A 23,966-nucleotide genomic window follows, 5' to 3' on the forward strand; every position below is an offset into this window, starting at 1 on the left:
CAGTTGGGGAAGTGAGCAGAATCACGACGCTGTGACCCAGCCTCTGAGGCCAGCCCCGTTTCCAGGCTCTGCGCGAGGTAGAGTGAAGCCAGCCCTCCCCCATGGCCATCTGGGTGGTGCCTCTTAGTGTGCTGAGCTCTGGGCTGACCTCACTGCCTGCACCCCTTCCTTCACTCCTTGTGGCAGCCCAGCAGAGAAACAAGGTAAATTCCCTTAAACAAGGAAACCGAGGCTCAGAGAGGACAAGGCAGCTCGCCCAAGGTCACTTGCCACAGTCCAGATCGGAGCCAGACGCCACAGCCTGAGCTTTCTCCGCTGCCCCTGGGCAACTGCTGTGTGGTCTCCAGCCTGTCACGGACCAAATCCTGGCCAAAAGCTAGAATTCAGGATTTGGGTCAGAATGAGGGCCAGCCCGAAGTCACTTCCCAGAGCGCGAGAGGGAAGCGGCTGAGTCAGTTCCGGAAAGAAGTCCGAGAAGTGCTGGAAGTGTGGGTGAGGTGTGGGAGGGTGTCTGGACCCTGAACCTCTGAGAACCTCCCTGGAGGGCTTGGGGAACTCGGCCAGGATGGAGGCTGGCCAGGAAGCTGGGGAGCCGGATTCTAGGCCTGGGCTTCAAAGCTGGGGCTCCTTCCGTCTTCGGCCTCTCCAGGCAGGAAATCGTTACGAATTTTAAAATCGCAGAGAGGGACTGGGGGAGGTGGAGAACCAACCCAAATTAAAGCCCAGGAGGCCGCAGGAGAGGGACTCCTTGGACAGAGCCCCGTCCAAAACAACCCAAAGGCCTAATCTAACGTGCAAAGAATTGCACCCTATTCCTGTTTTGAGCAAGCACCGTGCTGTTGGGGGTAGGCCTGGCCCTGAGACGTGGCCTTCCGTGGTGGCCTCCTCTCTCTGGCTCCTGGCTTCTCGCCTGCGGAGTGAAGTGTGTTGCTGTGTTGGTGTTTGCAAACCTCAGCATGTGCCAGAAGCCACTGGGGTGCTGGCTAGAACGCGGTTTCTTGAGCGTCTGCTGCAGGGTGGGCTGGGCCCAGGAGTGCACGTTTTAAAGTAAGTCCCCAACTGATTGCACCACACCGGGTCCGGGCCTTGCTTTGAAAATCTCTGGGCTGGAGGTGGCTGCCGGAATCCAAGGTGTCCAGGAAGCCCTTCGATTCTTTCTCCTTCCTCCGTCCATATGCTTTCACGTTTTTTCTTCTTCCCTGCCCTTTGCCTGTCATGGACACCCCTAGGCTTTGCTTACAGCAGAAGGTCAAACCTCCTGGACCTGCCAGAAGGCTCCCGGAATCTCCAACTGACTTTCCGCTTCCAGGCCAAGGAATTTTTCATTTGTATTTTCTGTTTTTCTGGGGCTGCTGGGGGCAGGGCTTGGTGCAGCTGCTCTGCCACCTGGCGGTCACACCTGGGACTGTAGCCTTTCCCAAACTAGGCACATCTTGCCCAGGTGCCCATCCCTCAAGGGTCCTCAGGCAGGGGTGGGGAGAGAAGGGCTTGGGGAGGAAGGCAGGCAGCCCCCGATTATAGTCGTCAAGCCCTCTGGGGTGCCTCATTAAATTAATTTGTGTAACATAAACCCCTGTTATTCATAGAACTAGAGTTGCTGTGGAGTTGACCTTCCTAGCCCAGGTTTCCCATCAATTAAACCAAAGGCCAGCATGGTCACCAAATGACCTTAGGTGGTTGCCTTCCCTGCTGTGAACTTCAGTATCTCCATCTGTAAGATAGGGCCTTCCACTTAAGGTAGTAAGATTAAATGAGATAATTAATGGGCCTGACAATAAATACTAGCCACCACAATCACCATCACAACAATCACTACCACCATCACTACCATCACCATCACCACAATCACCACCACCATCACCACCATCACCATCACCACAATCACCACCACCACCACCACCATCACCACCATCACCACCACCATCACCACCATCACCGTCACCACAATCACCACCACCATCACCACCATCACCGTCACCACAATCACCACCACCATCACCACCATCACTGTCACCACAATCACCACCACCATCACCGTCACCACAATCACTACCACCATCACCACCATCACGTCACCACAATCACTACTGCCATCACCGTCACCATAATCACTACCACTATCACCACCACCATCACCGTCACCACAATCACTACCACCATCACCACCACTATCACCGTCACCACCGTCACCATCATCATTACCATCACCGTCACCACCGTCACCACCATCACCATCATTATCACCACCACCGTCACCACCATCACCATCACCACCATCATCACCATCACCATCACCACCACTATCACCACCATCACCACCACCATCACCACCATCACCACCACCATCACCACCATCACCACCATCACCACCACCACCACCAACACCACCACCACTATCATTACCATCACCATCACCACTATCGCCACCACCATCACCATCACCATCACCACAATCACCACCACCATCACCACCACCACCACCACCATCACCACCATCACCACCACCACCACCACCATCACCACCACCGTCACTATCATCATTACCATCACTATCACCACCATCACCACCACCACCATCACCACCACCATCACCACCATCACCATCACCACCACCATCACCACCATCACCGCCATCACCACCACCACCATCACCACTGCCACTATCATCATTACCATCACCATCACCACTATCACCACCACCATCACCATCACTATCACCACCATCACCACCATCATCACCACCACCACCATCACCATCACCACAATCACTACTACCATCACCACCACCATCACCATCACCACCATCACTATCATCATTACCATCACCATCACCACCACCATCACCATCATCACCACCATCACCATCACACCATCATCACTATCACCACCACCATCATCATCACCATCACCACCATCACTATCATCATCACCACCACCATCATCATCATTGTCACCATTACCACCACCATCATCATTATCACCACCACCATCATCACCACCATCACCACCACCACCACCACCATCACCACCACCACCACTATCATCACCACCATCACCACCACCATCATCACCACCACCATCACCACCATCATCATCACCATCATCACCACCATCACCATCACCACTACCATCATCACCACCATCAACACCACCATCATCACCATCACCACCATCACCACCATCACTATCATCACCATCACCACCATCACCACCATCATCATCATTGTCACCATTACCACTACCATTATCACTATCACCACCACCATCACCATTACCACCATCATCCCCACCATCACCATCACCACCACCATCACCATCACCACCACCATCATCACTATCTGCACCACCATCATTACCATCATCACCATCACCACCAACACCACCATCACCACCATCACCATCACCACCACCATCACCACCACCACCACCATCACCACCACCATCATCATCACCACCACCATCACCACCATCATCACCACCATCACCCTCACCACTACCATCATCACCACTATCAACAACACCATCATCACCATCACCACCATCACCACCATCACTATCATCATCATCACCACCATCACCACCATCATCATCATTGTCACCATTACCACTACCATTATCACTATCACCACCACCATCATCACCATCACCACCATCATCCCCACCATCACCATCACCACCACCATCACCATCACCACCACCATCATCACTATCTGCACCACCATCATTACCATCATCACCATCACCACCAACACCACCATCACCACCATCACCATCACCACCACCATCACCACCACCACCACCATCACCACCACCATCATCATCACCACCACCATCACCACCATCATCACCACCATCACCCTCACCACTACCATCATCACCACCATCAACACCACCATCATCACCATTACCACCATCATCATCATCACCCTCATCATCACTATCATCACCACCATCACCTTCACTATCATCACCATCATCATCATCATTACCACCACCATCATTACTACCACTGTCACAACCATCACCATGACCACCATCACCACTGCCATCACCATCACCACCATCACCATCACCATCACACCATCACCACAACCATCACAGCAGACCCATCGTTCTTCCTTTTTTTCTTTTCCAGTTGAAGCTGCAGTATTTCAGATCCAACTGGAATCACAGGGATTTCTTGTTTGACTCCTCCCTGAAATCCTGGAAGAATCTGGAGTCGGCAGAAGGTGAGGCTCTTTCTTAGTTTCATACTGCTGTAGGGACAGGGCTCTCCAGGGTCTCAGATCCTGACTCCAGTTTGATTGCTTTTTCCACTGTACCCTTGTAAAGATGCCCAATGATCCATCAGAAAGTCAAAGAAACATTAACCATAAAATATCAAATTATCCTCCTGCTCCAGAGAACAGGCCACACCTCACTGAACAGGAGATATTGATGAGCCACATAAGGCCAAAAGCAGATCTCACCTCTTCAGTTATTTAATTCCTCTTTGAGGGACATAAATTTGGGGACTACTCCCTCCTCCACCAATAACACTACAAACTTAAATCATTTTTCTTCGCTTTTGAATTCCTCTTCAATTCACTGCCCAGCAGCAGCTTAGAGCTCTTAGATCTTACTATGCCTTATAAGAACTCATTTTTGCGAATCTTCCTAAATTCACCCACGTGCCTTTTTGCAGGGAGGGAGGATGATAGGAACCTCCTTAACTCAATTTTCTTGTCTTTTCTTAAAGTGTACATGTTGCAAAAATCACAGAATCATGTGAGGAATGAAAGGAAGGCCCCCTTTTTCCACCCTGACTCCAACAGTCCCACTGCTCAAAGGACCCCAGGTAAAACACCTATTTAAAACACCTATGTATTTAGAAATATGTCAACATAAATCATTATAATTAGTCATTTACACCTGAGAAGTCTTGATGTATATGATAACAACCAAAATGATCTCAAAGTATGTAAAATGGCAAGTAAAAGTCCTTTTCTCCTCTAATCCCCAACTGCCTGGGGCAACTGCCACCAACAAGTTATATTCTTCCAGAAAAATCATAATGTACCTTCAAACACATTCTTAAAGTTTTAAAATTGTTCAATAGGTAGTAAATTCACATCGTTCAAAAATAGAAAACTTACGAACATGTGTAGAGTGAAGAGGCTCTCTCCCATCCCACCTCCACCCACCCTCAGGGAACCATTTTTAGTTTCTTGTGCATCCTTCCAGATTTTCTTTCTGAAAATATAAGCGAGGGGAGACGCACATTCTGATTTTACTCCTTTTACACAAAGGTACTCTTCCCCTTTGCGTTGATTTCCCACAACAGTGTACCTCGGACGCCTTTCCTCGTGCTTTGTGACCATCCTCCTTCCCATTTCACTGTAGCATGGTAACGCCCTGTATGGATTTACCATCACACATTTAACCGCCCTCCCGTTCATGGTCACTTGGATTGTGTCTAAAATTTTGATTTTTTGTTTGTTTGTTTGTTTGTTTTTTGAGACAGAGTCTCACTTTGTCCCCTAGGCTGGAGTGCAATGGCATGATCTCGGCTCACTGCAACCTCTGGGTTCAAGTGATTCTTCTGCCTTAGCCTCCCAGAGTGCTGGGATTACACGCACCTGCCACCAAGCCTGGTTAATTTTTGTATTTTTTGTAGAGATGGGATTTCATCATGTTGGTCAGTCTGGTCTCGAACTCCTGACCTCAGGTAATCTACCTGCCTCAGTCTTCCAAAGTGCTGGGATTACAGGCGTGAGCCACCTTGCCTGGCCCTAAAATTTTGATATTTCAAAAAATATTTTTTTTTTTTTTTTGAGACGGAGTCTCGCTCTGTCGCCCAAGCTGGAGTGCAGTGGCCGGATCTCAGCTCACTGCAAGCTCCACCGCCCGAGTTTACACCATTCTCCTGCCTCAGCCTCCCGAGTAGCTGGGACTACAGGCGCCTGCCACCTCGCCCGGCTAGTTTTTTGTATTTTTTAGTAGAGACGGGGTTTCACCGTGTTAGCCAGGATGGTCTTGATCTCCTGACCTCGTGATCCGCCCGTCTCGGCCTCCCAAAGTGCTGGGATTACAGGCTTGAGCCACCGCGCCCGGCCTCAAAAAATATTTTTAAAACTATGAAAAAAAGCTCCATATCACTGATCACTAGAGAAATGCAAATCAAAACCACAGTGAGAAACCATCTCACACCAGTCAGAATGGCTATTGATTAAAACATCAGAAAACGACAGATGCTGGCAAGGTTGTGAAGAAAAAGGAATGCTTATAAATCGCTGGTGGGAGTGTAAATTAGTTCAACCCATTGTGCAAAGCAGTGTGGTGATTCCTCAAAGAGCTAAAAACAGAACTACCATTCAACCCAGCAATTCCATTACTGGGCATATACCTAGAGGAATGTAAATCATTCTACCATAAAGACACATGCACATGTGTGTTCATTGCAGCACTAGTCACAATAACAAAGACATGGAATCATCTAAATGCCCATCCGTGGTAGATTGGATAAAGAAATTGTGCTACATATACACGTGGAATACTATGCAGCCATTAAAAAGAACAAGATCATGTCTCTTGTGGGAACATGCGTTGAGCTAGAGGCCATTGTCCTCAGCAAACTAATGCAGGAACAGAAAACCAAATACCACATGTTCTCATGTATAAGTGGGAGCTAAATGATGAGAACTCATGAACACAAAGAAGGGAACAACAGACAACACTGGGGCCCACTTGAGAGTGGAGAGTGAGCAGAGGGAGAGGAGCAGGAAAGATAACTATTGGGCACTGGGCTTAGTACCTGGGTGATGAAATCACCTGTACCAACAAACCCCATGACATGAGTTCCCCGATGTAACAAATCTTCACACGTACCCCCAGAACCTAAAATAAAAGTTAAAACATTATTTAAAATGCTCGGATGAATAACTTTACATACATAATATTTCAAATGTTTGTTAGTATGTCTGTAGAATAAAATTCCAGAAGTGGGATTGCTTCCTTGAAGGGTGAGCGAGCCGTGGTTTTGAGAGGCAACCCACTGCCCTCCCCAAGGACATAGTCGTGTATCCTGTCCCCAGCTCCTTAACTCAGAAAGCCAGTGTCACAGTTGTGGGGTTTTCCCAATATCATGGATAAAAAGTGCTTTCTCAGTGTAGCTTTACTTTGCATTTCTATTCTTATGAGTGAGGCTGAGCACTTTTTAATATATTTGAGATGCATTTGTATTTCTATTTTTCTGTTATTTCTTCATATCCCTTACCTATTTCAATTGTAGGTTATTTCCTTACCAATATCTACAAACACTTTATAAACTAGGGAGACTGGAATTTTTTTTTTTTTTTTTTTTTTTTTTGACAGAGTCTCACTCTGTCACCCAGGCTGGAATGCAGTGGTGCATTCAGGACTCACTGCAGACTCAACTTCCCAGGCTCAAGCGATCCTCCCACTACTGTGGGAGAGGGAGTAGGTGGTGCATATCTGTAGTCCCAGCTACTTGGGAAGCAATCCTCAGCCCCTCAAGTAGCTGGGACTACAGGTACACACTACCACACCCAGCTAATTTTTGTATTTTTAGAAGAGATGGAGTTTCGCCGTGTTGTTTAGGTTGGTCTCAAACTCCTGAGCTTAAGCAATCGTCCCACCTTGGCCTCCCAAAGTGCTGGGATTACAGGCGTGAACCACCGTGCCCAGCCCGCTTTGTCTTTTAACAACTCATGTTATTATTGATACTTTTCTGCTTGCAGAATTTTTTTTGTAATTGAATTTATCATTTTCTTTTTTGATTTTTGGGTTTTAGTCATCATTAGAACAGCCCTCTCTACTCCATGGTGATAAAGGAATTGTTTCACGGTTGGATTTTTAAATCCAGAATGCTTGTTGGATTTGTCACTTTCCTCTCCAACACCTGTAGAGTTGACACTATGACTTTTCTTCTTAAATTTATGAATATGATGAATTATATTAATGGATTTCCTAATGCTGAACCACCCTTTCATTGGATGAAAGGGAAGCCGAGGCGGGGTGGCCGAGGCCGGGTGATCCACCCGCCTCAGCCTCCCAAAGTGCTGGGATTATAGGCATGAACCACCATGCCCAGCCTATTTGTCAGTCTTTTATGTGGAGGTTTTCATTAATCTTTACATGTGAGATTGGGCTGTAGTTTCCTTTCTTTTCTGGCAAAATCTCTACTCACTTCTAGAATGAAAGGATGGTTCAGTATTAGGAAATCCATTAATATAATTCATCATATTCATAGGTTTAAGTAGAGTTACACAGCCACACACAGAGCTGGACAGATTGTATTATTTCTTTAATGTACTGCTAGGTTCTGCGTATTAATTTTTTTTTTTTTTTCAGTTTCCAGGAGATCAGGTTTTAACCAGTCTCACCTGTGGGCTTCATTTCCTCAAATGGGTCCAGACTGTCATGTGATCTTGGGCAGGGGTTTGTTCTCATTCTCACATATGTCTCCATCACCATATGCCTGTTTGGACTTTGACCGGCTGCAAGAATCAGAGTGTCTGGAAACTAGTAGACTTACACAGCCACCCGCAGAGCTGTCCTGCAGGTCCTGCTCAAAGCAGGTGAGCTGAGGCTGGACTTGCCCTGAGCTCCAGTGATGGGGGTTCATTCTTTGCTATTTGGCTTCTGCTTATTTCCTTTCATTTTACCAGGAAGAGGTCCCCAAGCCTTCTTTTCTGGTGCCTTCTGACACCACATACTGCAAGTACTCCAGCACTTCCCTGGCTTTGGGAACTCAAAGGGTCTACTGGGAGCAAGACAGAATTAGTGTTGAGGACTTAGCACCCGTAGGGTAGCCTCCACTCAGTGACTGTTGGGACCTGGTGGATCAATACCCCAGCTCCCTGGCCCAAGTTGCTCACAACAGTAACTTGCTTGATGCCACACCCTTTGCTGACTTTCTTCCATTCCCTGTCTCACTTCCCCTACCAGTGCCTCCTGGGTTCGCCTCCCAAATAGATGACTTACATTCAAATCTTTATTTTATGTTGGCTTTGGAGGGGACCCAACTTAAGGCGGGGTTCCCAACCCTCTTTTGTGAGGTGCGACAGCTGGTTAGGGGCAGTCCTGCTATGACAAGCCTGCCCCCTGCTGATCACTGGCATCACCCCCCGTCATGCTTAGAACAATTGCACAGGTGGTTGACCGGTGGGGCAGTGAGGCTCAGAGAAGTTAAACGGCTTCTCCAAGCACAACAGCAAATGCACTTAGTTCTGAAAATTTTTTCCCAGCAATTTCCTTCCACCTAACAGATACACATCTGAAGGTTGTGAAAGAATTCATCATCATGTCAGCTCCACAAACATGTATTAAAGGTGTACAAGGTTCCAGGCCCCATGCTGGGCCCTGGAGACCCAAGGTGAATCAGCAAGGAGGTGCGTCCATTGGGGAGACAGATGTAAAAACCACTGCATCAGGGCAGTATCAGCCAACTCAACACACCACAGGACAAAGGCCAAAAACGTAACTAGGAAGTACAGAGAAGAAAGAGCTGAGAGAAAGCACAGGTTTGGGAGGGTGTGGGGAGGTGAGGATGGGTGTTCCGAGAGCAAGAACAGCATGTGCAAAGGCCCTGAGGCCAGACCAGGAGAGATGGGGGAAGAGTGTCTGATTACTAGGAGAATGTCTTGGATGGATGAAAATGTAAGGTGGGCTCAGATGAGACAGTGCTACAGAGAGGAGAACCAGGGAAGAGGCTTTTCTGGCCTGAACTGGGCACAGACTGTGGAGATGGTGAGGAGAATGTGAATTCAACACATTTTAAAGAGATGGGGAACAGACGCAGTGGCTCACGCCTGTAATCCCAGCACTTTGGGAGGCCGAGGCGGGCAGATCACTTAAGACCAGGAGTTCAAGACCAGCCTGGCCAACATGGTGAAACCCCATCTCTACTAAAAATACAAAAATTAGCTGGGCGTGGCAGCACTTGCCTGTCCCAGCTACTCGGGAGACTGTGACAGGCGAATCGCTTGCACCTGGGAAGCGGAGGTTGCAGTGAGCCCTGATCGTGCCACTGCACTCCAGCCCAGAGGTAAATGGGCAGGGACTGCCTAGAGTGCTCCGTGGTCCTAGCAAAGTCTTGCTGGCTCTTGTAGTGATCTCAGTGGCATGCACAGAGTTCCAGAACTTCAGAGCACCTCTTTTTGGTAAGGGGGCAGCATCCTGACCTCTACCCGCCGAAGCATGCGCCTGTCCTGGTCACATGCTGGATTAACCTGTAAGCCTATTAACCATGGCTCAACATCCTCCGCCACCTTGAAAGGAGCCCCAGAGCTCCCTGGTTAGGGAGAGAGTTCCCAGCCTGGTCCCGAGGATGGCCACGTCTCACCTGGCCCTGAGCCACTGTCACAGGCAGTGGGGCATGACTCTCCAGTTGTCTGGAGCCTTTACCTTGACCCCGAGTGACCCGAGGGAGCCAAGCCCGATGGCAGCAGTGACCGCTGCTGAGTCATCTGGCCCCCAAGACACCCAAGGGTCCCTGGACACCCACGCTGTGTTAGCTTCATGCAGAGGTCTCAGTGCTCACGAGGACCTTACTGCAAGCTCTGAAGCCCCAGGGCCGTGTGGACGGCTACAGAACCTCATCTGACCAGGCTTCCCCCAAGAACAGAGCCCACCCCCAAAATTCTGGAGAGAAGTCTTCCCTGACCAAGTCCAGAGCTGCTGGGTTGTGTCCTGTCCAGGCAAAGCCAGCTCCAAGCACTTTCCCTCTGGAGCAGCATGAAGGGCAGAGGGGGAACTGCAGGCCAGGCTGACCTGGAAACCAGCCTCCATCCTGCCCCTGGGCCTGGGGTTGGGACAGGGCCTCTTTCAGAGGCCTCGGGGGCAACTGTTCCTGGTGGGTTCCCACAGGTGCCCTCAGCACCCACAGGACATCAGGGCGTGGCAGGAAGCTGGGGCTTCCCTCTTCCCTTGCTGCTGCATCAGTGTCACTTGGGAGTTCTTTAGAAATGTAGAATCTCAGATCCCAAGCCAGACCTCCAGAACCAGAATCTGCATTTACTAAGAGCCCCAAGTGATCCGTGTGCCCACTGAAGTTTAATACGCCCTGGCCTTGACCACTCTCCACAGCCACGACTGTTCCACACCTTCTGTCTCCTCAGAAGGAGTTTCCAGGAAGGGCTTTGTGCTTATTTCCACGTCTGCCTCTCCGTCAAAATATAAGCTTCTTATGGATGGGAATGTGTATCCCTAAAGCTTTCGGTGCCTGAGCCCTGCCTGCACACTGGAGGTGCCTACTCAGTGCTTGCTGAATAAGCGAGGGGATGTGTGTCACCATGCAGACTGGCAGCGCGCCAGGGCCAAGTCCCTTTCTATCCTCTGCATCATCAGGCAATGGAACAAGGAACAGAGTGGCATGTGAGAGCAAAGAGATGTGCCACCCCTGCCACAGCGCGCTACGATTTGTTCTCTGTACAGACAACTGGAGAGGCAGAAGCCTGGGGCCTACATTCCCCCAGCCCCCTTCCCACTCTCCCCGACACACGTGCCTTTGCCCTGGCGGCAGGTAGGTTTCAGACCCTTCTCTTCGTTGGTCTCAACCCAGCTACAGACTGAGCTCACTTAGCCACTTCTTTGCCAACTAAGAATCCTGCCCTTAAGGAACCTACTGGGTGACATCGCCCAAGAGATGCAGGAACCCGAAGCTCTGGGTCACACAGGTCTCCTGACCACTTGCTCTCTGTTTTCCAGGGACATGGAGGGGCTCGGGGTTCAGGATGGCTGATGGGGCACTCATTTATCTCCCCCAGCCAAATCCAAGTGGATCAAAGAAGGAAATAGTCTGGCAGTCCCAGAGCAGCATGGGAAAGCTGAGAAATGGAAAACTAGGGAAAGAATCTGCATAAGACATAAAGGTCATGGGACAGACAGACAATGAAACCCACAGACCAAGGGACCCACACCCCATGCAGGAGGGAAAGGAGGCCCAAACCCCTGAACCTTCCTAGGAGGACAGCACTAGGTGAGAGGCTGCAGGGTGGGCACAGGCCAAGGACATCTGAGTAATTAACAGTGTCAGGGTGAGCAGATTGACTGTGTCCCACCCTTCCTCCACCAAACACCACTTGGCATTGAATTCCATGTTTGCCTGGAGGTCAAGGCGCAAGAACAGCTAAATGGAGTTCTGAAACTGCGTACTAGGCCAGAGAAAAAGGGCAGCACCCCAGGTAACTTAAGCGTCCCATAGGGAAGCAGAACCCTTTACTCAGAAAATCAGATCCACCAGCTCCTCTTGGCCACAGGCCTCTTTCACTTGCCCACATGTCACAATTACTGTAGATAGGGCTCTCCAGCACAAAGATTTCTTGCATGGCTAAGCCAACAGGAATTCCCACTTAGCCTGAGGAAGGACATTCTAGGAAACAACAATTTTGTCCAGATCCCTCCCCGCACCATCTTCAAATATGAAGAGACAACCAAGAAACACTAAAAATGCAATAATCCAATGCACCAAAAGAGAGACACCAAACTCGACAAACAAAAGAACCAACACAGGAGGCTGGTGAAGTAATGCTGTAAACAGAAGAAAAAGGTAAAACAGCTGTACTTTCTATTTCCCGGGAAATTTGAGAGGACATCTATCTTTTAAAAGAAACAGGTTCCTGAGAAAAGGAAACCTTTTCGGTTTTGGAAATTGCCAACTTGATGGACAAATTCTGAAACCACTAATTAGCAGATTGAATAATGAGGGGAATACAGTGACCTGGAAGTTCTTGACAAAGGAGTTTCCTGGAACCCAGTGCAAAAGCACAGAGAGATGAAAAGGAAGAAAAGAAAGGACCTCTGAGCTGAAGAAGATGGAAATGTTTAGACTACAATGTCCCAGTAGCTTTGGGTAGCAAGGATGAAAAATTGGCACGTGCCTGGTGAAATGTCTAAACTCCAAGAATGGAGGTAGGTTTGTACATTAAATGTCCACTATAACTCTTCAATTTATAGGTTACCTTGGCCTTCATTCATCTTTTTCCTTCCCTTCCCTTCTTTTCCCTTTCCTTTCCTTTCTTTTCCTTCCCTTCCTTTCCTATCTCTTTCTCTCTTTCTTTCTCTCTTTCTCTCTTTCTTTCTCTCTCTCTCTCTCTCTTTCTTTCTTTCTTTCTTCCTTCCTTTCTTCCTTCCTTCCTTTCCTTCTTTCCCTTCCCTCCCCTCCCTTTCTTTCTTTCTTTCCTTTTCTTTTTCTTTCTTTCTTTCTTTCTTTATTTCCTTCTTTCTTTCTTTCTTCCTTCCTTCCTTCCTTTCCTTCTTTCCCTTCCCTCCCCTCTCTTTCTTTCTTTCCTTTTCTTTCTTTCTTTCTTGCTTCCTTGCTTTCTTGCTTCCTTGCTTTCCTTGCTTTCCTTTCCCTTCCTTCCTTCCTTCCTTCCTTCCTTCTTTCCTTCTTTCCCTCCCTCCCTCCCTCCCTCCCTCTCCCTCTCTTTCTTTCTATCTCAGAGACAGGGTCTTACTCTGTTGCCCAGGCTGGAGTGCAGTGGTGTGATCATGGTTCACTGCAGCCTCAAACTCCTGGGTTCAAGCAATCCTCCTGCCTTAGCCTCCCCAGTAGCTGGGACTACAGATGCAGCCATCATGACCAGCTAATTAAAAAAATTTTTTTTGAAATAGCGATTGGGTCTTGCTATGTTTCCCACACTGGTCTCCAACTCCTGCACTCAAATGATCTGCTCTCCTTGGCCTCCCAAAGTGCTAGGATTGCAGGTGTGAGCCACCGTGCCCAGTCTCATTCATTATTTCAATCAGCAGATCTTTATCGACAACCTGAGGGCTCTGCCAATTCCTATGAAGGTAAAGGAGAATAAAACAGACATAGACCCTGACTTCAAAAGCCCCGTCTAACAGGGGAACAGACGAGAAAACAGGTGACTGCACCGGGGCCGAAACACCGGCTCGGAGTCCAGCTCTGCCTGTTACCAGCTCGGTAACTTCAGGCAAGTGACTGACCCTCTCTGTGCTTCAGTTTCCTTCCATGTACAATGTATAATAGTAGTTCCTGTCTCGTAGGTCGTTTTGAAGGTGTAAGTAGAGCACTTAGGGCAGTGACCACACACAGTAAAAGGAAGCATTAAGTGAGAGTTGGATAAATACGGGAAGACCGTGGTAAATGCTAACCATAAGGATCACCAGGGATGTGGGAGTGTAACAGCAGTGCCTGACCCTCCTCGAGGGGTCCAGGGAGCTGCTCGGCCAGGCCTGGGCATCATTGTGCTGTAAGAAGCTTCCAGACCCGGGTTCACTTGAGTGGCCGCTGCCACCTCCCCGGGCCCGGGGCCTCCGCTGTCCACCCGGTGCATGTGAAGCACATCAGGCTGCTGCCCCGGGCCCTCGGCTTGTCACTTCCTGTCCGGGTAATGCTGACAAAGACTGCGGTGTCACCAGGGCCCGGAGGAAGCTGCCCCAGCATGCCAGAGATTTCACAAGCGATTAGGTATTTCTGCTCTCCACACCCTGATTTCTTCTTAGCACATCACGCTTTCTCAGCCCCCAGTGCCTCAGGCCAGGGCCAACTGGTGGGCGGGGAGCGCTCTGACAGATGAAGATGACGGGGTGTGGGAGGCTGCTGTGTCCTTCTGGAAGGGCGGCAGGGGAGGTGACCGTGAGGTGGGCTGGGACAAGGGGGTTCGGGCCACGCTCCCTTCTTGGGGCTTGCCCTCAGGGACACAGGGTGTGGGGAGCAGAAGTGCCACCTCCGGGTGGGGATCTTGGAAGCAGGGAAATTTGAATCTAGGTTTCTATGAGGCCCCAGGAGTACAGACACAACGTTCACTCGATGATGCTCTTCTTCCCTTGAAGGACTCTGTTATGGAAGCAGGAGCGGGGAGAGCCACAGTGATGCCATTTTAAATTCGGCTCCATCTCGACACAAACAGGCACATTCCTTGCCGGTCGTGACTCAGGGTCATAAGATAATTACATCTAGGAAGAACACGGCCTGAAGATGCCTGCAAGGACATGCTCCTACAACAGCAGAAAGTCCAGATGTCCCAATACCCATAACAATATATGCTTTCAAAAACTTATAGTTATGCTTTGATGTACTCGCTCATGAAGATGTCAAGGATAGCTTTCTTAAATCAATAGCATAATCATTGTTGTCATGCTGTCAGCCCAGCCGCATGTAGGCACAGCTTAGGGCAGTCTTTACACAGATAAGACCCCTATATAAGAGAAACTTAAGGACGGGGCGGTCCTCTGCTCGCTTTCTGAGAATGCTCAAGGGTTTTTTTTTTTTTTTTTTTTTCTGAAGCAGAGTCTCACTCTGTCGCCCAGGCCGGAGTGCAGTGGTGCAATCTCGGCTCACTGCAACCTCTGCCTCCCAGGTTCAAGTGATTCTCCTGCCTCAGCTTCCTGAGTAGCTGGGATTACAAGCACGAGCCACTAGCCTGGCTAATTTTTGTATTTTTAGTAGAAACGGGGTCTCGCCATGTTGGCCAGGCTGGTCTTGAACTCCCGAACTCAAGTGATCCTCCCGTCTCGGCCTCCCAAAGTTCTGTGATTACAGGTGTGAGCCACGGCGCCAGGCCGGGAATGGAGGAGTTTTAATAAACTTGCTTCTTTCACTGCACTCTGTGACTTGCCTTGAATTCCTTCCTGTGCGAGATCCAAGAACCCTCTCTTAGGGTCTGGATCAAGACCCCTTTTCTATTATAGTCACCATTTCACTTCCTGACTTCCTCCTGCTTCCAGAACGATGAATATGGAACGCAGATGCTCCTCTTGAGGGGCTGGACATGTGGTCGGGAGACCTGCAGCCAGGGCGGCACAGGGACTGGCAGCCCATGAACCCGAGTGCCAGATGGGTTCCATCATGCCTAGATGCCTAGGACGTCTCTGGCCACTGAGGCCTTGGGTCTGTGACTTCGGCCCCTAGGCAGGGTCCCCTGCAGAGTAGGGGCCTCCAGCTGCTGACAACGCAGGCAGACCAGAACCTGGAGCCAAGGAGACAGCTGGACCCCAGAGCCTCTTGGGAGACTAAGGACAGGACATCCCAGCCCAGCAGGACCCGGGCACCTCTGGGCTCTCTCTGTAGCCACTAGGGAGCCCTCACCCTCAGAACTTTGTCTCTAGGACCTTGTCTTCACATTTCTCCATCATCAGCCCTTTCTCTAGGACCTTGCTCACTGTCCTCCGAGTCCTGGGTAATGTCAGTTCCAGGCAGAAGGAGAAAATTCCCCAGGCTGGCCGTGCCCAGGAGGATGCGGTTGGTGATGAGAGGGAGCGGGGTGAAATGTTCTTTAGGGGTCCTCAGATCTTCAGAACCGGGGGTGAGCTTATATCTGACCCACTCCCCAGCCGCTGTCCTGAAAGGAGGGTGGGCGCCTTCTCCAAATGCCCCGTCCTGGAGGGGAGCCTGGTGGTGCCCGTTTCACACTCCAGTGACCAGTACTCCCCTAACTCTGCCCTGGAAGGACAGTAACTGTCACACTTCGTGCTTCAGCTTCCCTGGCCTGGGGATACCAGCCACAGCAGCAGCACCCTAGTCTCAGAAGAGGATTTCCACCCCCAAGGATGTTGAGTCTCCCTTGGTGCCCACACAGCAGGGACCCTGGCGGAGGCTACGGCCCCTAAGCCAGTAAATGACAAAACAGCTCTAAGAGGCTCTGAGGCACCAGCACCAGGCAGGGCCAGGCCTGCGTTTCCTCCAGGGCACACGTTGAAAAGGTGACCCAGGGACACAACCGCCACATCGACAACTGCCCTGCAGGGCGTAAGGGCTGAGACGCTGGAACTGTGGCGGGAGCTCACAGCACAGACACTTGGCCAGGCAGCCGCATTCAGACCCCAGCTCTGCCATTCACTGGCTCACCTCAGTTTTCTCATCTGTAAAATGGGAACGTTGGACTGATGGCATAGTGTGTGAGGATGAAGTGAGGCCACATCAGAAGAGCACTTAGGGGAGTGCCCAGCCACAAAGGAAGTGCCATGTGCATGCTTAATCAACTCATATCTGTTCCGGGGCTCCCAAATCCTCTAGGCCACAATAGCCCGAGAGCAAGACACGGTCACAAAATAACGCATCCCTGACCCAGCAAGTGATCCTTGTCTTGCCTCAGAGCAGCGTTTTCCAAATCTGTGTCATTTACATACCTTTCTGATTCTGCCACATCTCAGATCACATGGACTATTATCTAATTCATGGTTTTCTCTCGGTGAACTGACTTCTAAATCATTTATGTGCCCCAGAATGTCTACAGCAACGACCACAACTGGAAAACCAGGATCACTCGCCACAAAGAGAAGAAAACTGTAAAAATATCCTGTGCAAATGAAACAAATGTGACAGTTCTGGCTGGGTGCCTTCACCTGCCAAGGGCGCCGAACTGAGGCCAGCGTTCTCTTTGTTTTTAAGAATAAGGCATTACTAGCCTCAGGAAGCAGATTCTCCTGCTCGAGTGACTTAAGGGGACTGAAAGAAAATTGCAAAGGGGGCCAGCCACGATGGCTCACACCTGTAATCGCAGCACTTTGGGAGGCCGAGGTGGGAGGATTGCTTGAGCCCAGGAGTTCAAGACCAGCCTGGGCAACATAGCAAGACCTCATCACGAAAATGGAACTCCTCACTGCCTGCCACAACCAGCACAGGAAGCCACAGCCTCTACAGCAACGTCCCAGATGGCCAGGACTTGGCCGGCAACTGCCAGTTTCCCTAATTTTGGTCACAGTTTTCAATTTAGGATCAACTAAAGAAAGCCGGCCAGGAGCGGTGGCTCACGCCTGTAATCCCAGCACTTTGGGAGGCTGAGGCGGGCAGATCACGAGGTCAGGAGATCGAGACCATCCTGGCTAACATGGTGAAACCCCATCTCTACTAAAAATACAAAAATTAGCTGGGCGTGGTGATGTGTGTCTGTAGTCCCAGCTATTCAGGAGGCTGAGGCAGAAGAATCACTTGAACCTGGGAGGCGGAGGTTGCAGTGAGCAGAGATTGCGCCACTGTGCTCCAGCCTGGGTGACAGAACAAAACAACAACAAAAAAAGAAGACCTGTCTCAGAAAAAAAAAAAGAAAGAAAGAAAGGAAAGGAGAGGAGAGGAGAGGAGAGGAGAAGAAAGAAAGCCAACCTGCTCCCTACCCAGACTCCCAAGAGGCCCTACAGCTTCCCCACGTGCCAGCCGCATCAGGGCACAGCCAAGCCCGCCACCTTTCCCACTGTCTGGCGTCCTCACTCCCCGGACACCTTTGAGTCACTGCCAAACAAGTGACAGTGATTGACTCCCTGGCTCTAGCAAATTCTGAACAAACAGCTTCGCTTGTTCTCATTTGGTTGGTCTTCGCTTATTTTCACAGTAGTAAAAATAACGGCAAATTTTTGCATATAGTGAGAGCCTCATAAATAAAGTTAACTTCTACTGGGGCTTTTACATGATGCAGACTTTATGATCGATATCAAACTTAATCCTTATTTACACATGAGAAAACTAAGGCTCATAGAGGTTAAGAAATTTGCTGAGGTGGCCAGGCACGGTGACTCATGCCTGTAATCCTAGCACTCTGGGAGGCCAAGGAGGGAGGATTGCTTGAGGCCCAGGAGACCAGCCATGCAACATAGCATGACTTCACCTCTACTAAAAATAAAAAATAAAATAAAATAAAAAACCCTAGCTAGGCGTGATGGCACATGCCTGTAGTCCTAGCTTGAGGTAGGAGGATGGCTTGGACCCCAGGAGTTTGCGGCTGCAGTTAGCTATGATCACACCACTGTACTCCAGCCTGGGTGACGCAGTGAGACCCTGTCTCAAAAAGAAAAGGCAAGAAATTTGCCAAGGTCACATAGCCAAGGAATGATGGAGCCAGGACTTGAACCCAGACAGTTGGATTCCAGGGTCCTTGTCTTAAGGCCTTGTTATGAGACCCCCTTGCTGGCAGTGGTTCCTGTGGTGAGTAAAAGCTGAGAGGTTTTCAGAAAGAACTTGAATTTTGGCTTTATATACTTATCTATGATTTGAATTTTTTTTTTCCCAAAGAGTACATCCAATTGTCATTATAAACCAAAACCTCTGTCCCTGAACTTCTGTTCCATGGCCACCTGATGAAGCCAGGAAGGTGCATGGCCTCCAGGGAGGTTCTGGGTTGGCCAGAATTAAAGGAAAGGGACCAGGGCTTGGGAGAACCGATACCTTAACCACTCCGAGCCCTCATTCAATGCACACAGTACTTCTGCCCATTTCTTGAGGTCTTCTTGGATTTCTTTCATCTATATTTTAGAGTTTCACCATACAGAACCTGCACATATTTTGTTAGATTTATGCCCAAGTATTTCAGTTTTTGGAGTTAATAACACTTTAAATGTTTAGTTTTCAATTGTTTATTGCTAGTGTAGAAATGCAATTGACTCTTGTATGTTGACCTTGTATCTATGATCTTGCTAAACCCTTGTGTTACAGGAAGCTTTTTATTTGTCTGTTTGTTTTGTAAGTCCTTGGGATTTTCTGCAGAGGCAATCATTTTGGTTACAAATAGAGACAGTTGATGAGTCACACTCATCATGGTCCTTCAGGTCTCCCCACACAGTCCTCATCCCTGGGAGCAGGCAGAATGCCAGGGGCTAACCCTACACTCTGGTTCATTCATTCATTCATTCATGCTATAGACATTTCCCAAGTGCATGCTGTGTAGCAGGCCCCGGGATACGACACAAAGCCCTGCCTCACGGAGCCATCATTCTTGCAGCAGAAGAGAGGCAATAAGCAATAAATATTTAAAGATGGAATCGAGGGTGGGGACGACGACAGAGCAGAAGGGATCTAGAGAGGCCGGGGTGCCTGACCAACATGGTGAAACCCCATCTCTACTAAAATACAAAAATTAGCCGGGCATGGTGGTGCACATTTATAGTCTCAGCTACTCGGGAGGCTGAGGCAGGAGAATCGCTTGAACCAAGGAGGCGGAGGTTGCAGTGAGCCGAGATTGTGCCACTGCACTCCAGCCTGGGTGACAGAGCGAGACTTCCTCTCAAAAAATAAAATAAAATGAAAAATAAAAAAGAGAGGGGCTGGGGGATTCCTGTAATGCAGGTGGTGAAGGGAAGTCTCTGAAAAGGTGGCATTTGAGCAGAGACTGGAATGAAATAGTGGGGGGAGCCATTTGGCTCACTTTACCATTTGTAGTCTGTGCTGCTGTTCCCTCCCCACTGCCTCCTTTAGGACCAAAACCAGCCCAGCTCAGAGCTGGCATGCAGGGACCCCTGAAGGGTCATCCCAGCTCAGAGCTCCCTTAGGATGGTCTGGGGCCTCTCTGGCAACCATCTCAGTTCAGCTGCTCCCCTGCCCATCCAAGTCCCTTCTTTCCTCCCCAGTGTCCTGACTCCTGCCCCCAAATCTGCTTCCTTCCCTGGGAATTCCAGCCTACCATGGTGCATGGAGCTTTCTTGGCTCTGCTCAGCAGAGCTCCTGAAACAGCTGGAAAAAAAAAGGTGAAACTTGCAAAAGGTCATGTTTGCAGAAAATCGTAAAATCTGTTTGCTTTGAGTGGCTGTGATCTCTGTTCATTATAGTGTTTTCTTTTTATTTAGCTTTCTAAGTTTCAAAGTTAACTTGATACTTTCTTTTTTTAGTTTTAGACAAAATAATATTTTTGAAGCAACAAAAGCACAGATGTATTGAAACGAAAGTACATACCAAAAAGTGGGCGCAGGCTTGAGTAAGCGGCTCAAGAGCTCACCTAAATAATTTTATCTGGTCATCCATGGACTTGTATGGGGTGTGCAAATACATAGGGTGGAAGGGGGTGTTAGTCTTTGAATCAGACATATCATTTGTAAGGACCCAATACATGTTTGTTGAATGAATGAATGAAATCATGGAACAGGTGAGTTAGTGAATACACCAGGACATCCCTCCCAGTCATCACAGCCCAACTCTTCTGCCTCAGTCTGTGGTCAACATCTCTGCTGTCCCTTTGCTCTCCTGTGCTCTGGCCACCGCTCTAGGTTCCTGCCACCACCCTCTGCTTTGCCTGTGATATGCAGCTAGCAGGCCTCGCCACTGCCCCCCAGATGGCTAAGAGGCCTGCAGAGAGCAGGGGAGTTACAAACCTCGCCCCCTTCTCCAGGATCTTTGGCGGCCCTCCCTCTCCCTGGGGAATGTTCCCTGGGGATGACAGTTCCCAGTCTGGCTGCTGAGTTTCAAAAGCCTTCCCTGCGAGGGTGGTGGAGAGAGTGACTCCAGAACGTGGCTGGGGCTCAGTCTCCTGAGTGATCCATTTGTAAATCTTCCTCCTTCTGCCTGCTGTCCCCAAAGGGCAATTTAAAGCCTCCCAGCATCCCTGCTTCCCTCAGAGAGAGGAATACTTGAATTCCGGTCTTGCCGCCTGCCAGCAGCACTAAGGAGAGAAGAAATTAAGGGGAAGGTGGGAGGCGTTAGCTAGAGTGGGTGCCTGGATTATTGGTGGACGTGCGTCTGCGTGTTGGAGTCCCTGTACTGTGGAGTCAGGGCGTCAAGCTAAGTGGAAGCAGGCGGTAGTAGAGCCCTGATGGCCCGCCTGGTGTGGCTGCGGATTTCTTCTTCTTCCGTGAGGGTGATTCAGGGGCACCGGGGGACTTTTCTCCTCTATGGCTGTGTCAGCCCTCGCCTCCCCTCTCAGTGCCAGGAACCCCATCCCTGTTGCTGTCCAGCATGTTGCCTCTGGGCCCCCATCGGTGGGGCACTTTGTTCCCCAGGATGGGAAGGAGGGAGGGGGGCAGCCAACACCTACCCATGGGGACAAGGACAGCACGTGAGGTGGCAGCTCTCAGGAACCAGTGCTCCCGGGTGAGCACAGGGGCTGTGTGAGCAGGGCCCTTACGACATGCGCAGCACCAGCTGCGTTTGTTGTTTCACAGTGACAAGAAAGGAACACGAAGCTTGGCTTTGCAAGGACACAGCCTGGGGGCGGGGGGCGCATCTCGCATTGTCACTGTGTGACCTGGGCCAATTATTTCACCTCTAGAAGCCTCACTTTCAGCGCCTGGAAATTGAGATGCAAAAGGTAGCTGTTGTGAGGCTTCCTAAAGATAACATAGATGAGGCTTGGAGCAGAGACCCTGGCTCCCAGAGGACCCCCAATGAGTGACGAAAGAGCTATTGGGTTTGTCAACCTGACGTCAGTCACCCTAGGGGCTTCAGGGGTGGGTGGTGTTCATGTCCAACAAGAAAACTGAGGCTGGCACAGCTCCATGAAGACCTGGGGCTGGGCTCTCCCAGTCTCAGCCAGGCCCGTCCCAGCTCACCCCCTAACCTGGCCAAGGTGCTGGTCCCCCTTCTCCTGCACCTACCTTCCAAGGATATGCCTCTCAGTCTCTCTCTCTCTCTCTCTCTCTCTCTCTCTGTGTGTGTGTGTGTGTGTGTGTGTGTGTGTATTCTTTTTTCTTCCTTTTGTTTACAAATCATAGCCCCTGGCCATTTCCACTAACAATATTTCTTGGAACTCATTTCATATCAGCACATACAGGGCGTCCTGACTCTTCTTTAAGCCTGAGTAATACTCCACCCCTATGGATGTAAGTAATTCATTTTTTACAGGTGAGGATATTTATCAGTCAATTCCCAGATGAGTGGCCAGCTTGTGTGTGGGGGAGGGTGTGATTCTGCAAACTGGCCTCTCAGCATCCTCGCCTCATGCAGCTCTCCTCTGATGAGTGGGCATCTTTTTGGCTGTGTAACAGCTTGCTTTGTGAATCTCTTCTGCCCATTCTACCCTCCCCACATTAGGCCGATGGCCATTGTCTTGTTGCTTTGTGGATGTTCCTTATAGTCCTGTCTGAGATATGAGTTACAAATATTCTCCCAGTTGGTCATTCAGACTCGGCACTTCTCCGCTCTCTGCTAAAGACTACACCCTGTGCTTTCTCTCTTTGTAAAATATTCCCACAGCAATTAGCACAGTGCTTTGCACACAGTAGATGATCAATAAATGCTCATCAATTCGATTAATGGTGGGAAAACTTTCTTTACTAGTTGTCATCATATCTAAAGATTTTGAAGCGTTATACTACCGTTTTATGTTTATTTCTTTATAATTATATACTTATAACCCTGTTCTAATATATGAAGTATAAAAGATATTTAAAGAATGGCGACATAAAAGAATGAGCTAAAAATAAATGTAAATGGAAGTTCTGATATTTCTTCCCATATCCCAGCAAATTGTCTGGCACCACTTACTTAGAGACTTCTGAATTGGAGGCCGTCACACAGACACATCTGGTTTCCTGCGAACTTCAGCATCACCGTGATGTGAATCGGCTTGGCCTGTGGGGTTTGTTGGGAAACGTTGGGCTGTCTCCCCAAAGTCCAACACCAGGCACTTCTGAGCCACCATGGGAATCCAGACCACACTTGCCAAGAGTACAGGAAGAGGGCAGCCATGGGGAGTGGGAATGGTGAGGTACAAGAGATGCCAGTCTGGGGTACAGTGGTTCAGGACTCCAGCAGTATGAGGCCCATGGGAAGTGACAGGTGGTGATGGCCACTGTGACGGCCTGGCCCAGTTTGCAATACACTCCACCACAGCAGCGAAGCTGCAGAAGAAGGCCACACCAGGAGAAGTGGGTGCTAGGGTCTGAACGTCCCCTCCAAAACTCATGTTGAAATTTAATTGCCGCTGTGATGGTATTGGGAGGTGGAGCCTTTAAGAGGTAATTGGGTCATGGGGTCCCACCCTCATGAATGGATTAATCCTGTTATCATGGGAGTGGGATTGTTATCTCAAGAGTGGTTTGTTATAAAGCAGGACTAGCCCTTGGTGCTCCTCTCTTTCCCCCAAGCTCTCTTGCCCTTCCACCTTCTGCCATAAGGTGATGCAGCATGAAAGCCCTCGCCAGATGCCCACACCTTGATACTGGCCTTCCCAACCTCCAGAACTGGGAGAAATGAATTTCTGTTTTTATAAATCACCCAGTCTCAGGTACTCTGTCATAGCAGCAGAAAGCAGATAAGACAGTGGGCAAAGAAAAAGGCTGGCAGCCCTGATGTCAGACCCTGG

General features: G+C 49.5%; 1 long non-coding RNA gene across 1 annotated transcript; it reads left to right on the plus strand.

Annotated features, from left to right (window-relative positions):
• Nucleotides 1-172: 172 nt before the first annotated feature.
• LOC102116282 (uncharacterized) lies at nucleotides 173-15,569 on the plus strand. The gene is made up of 5 exons (XR_010580774.2): nucleotides 173-203; nucleotides 4,136-4,229; nucleotides 4,739-4,837; nucleotides 8,353-8,579; nucleotides 14,800-15,569. It is a non-coding gene; the product is annotated as an uncharacterized lncRNA (long non-coding RNA).
• The last annotated feature ends 8,397 nt before the right edge of the window (nucleotides 15,570-23,966 follow it).

This window comes from Macaca fascicularis, chromosome 14 (assembly GCF_037993035.2).
Source record: "Macaca fascicularis isolate 582-1 chromosome 14, T2T-MFA8v1.1".
NCBI lineage: Eukaryota > Metazoa > Chordata > Mammalia > Primates > Cercopithecidae > Macaca > Macaca fascicularis.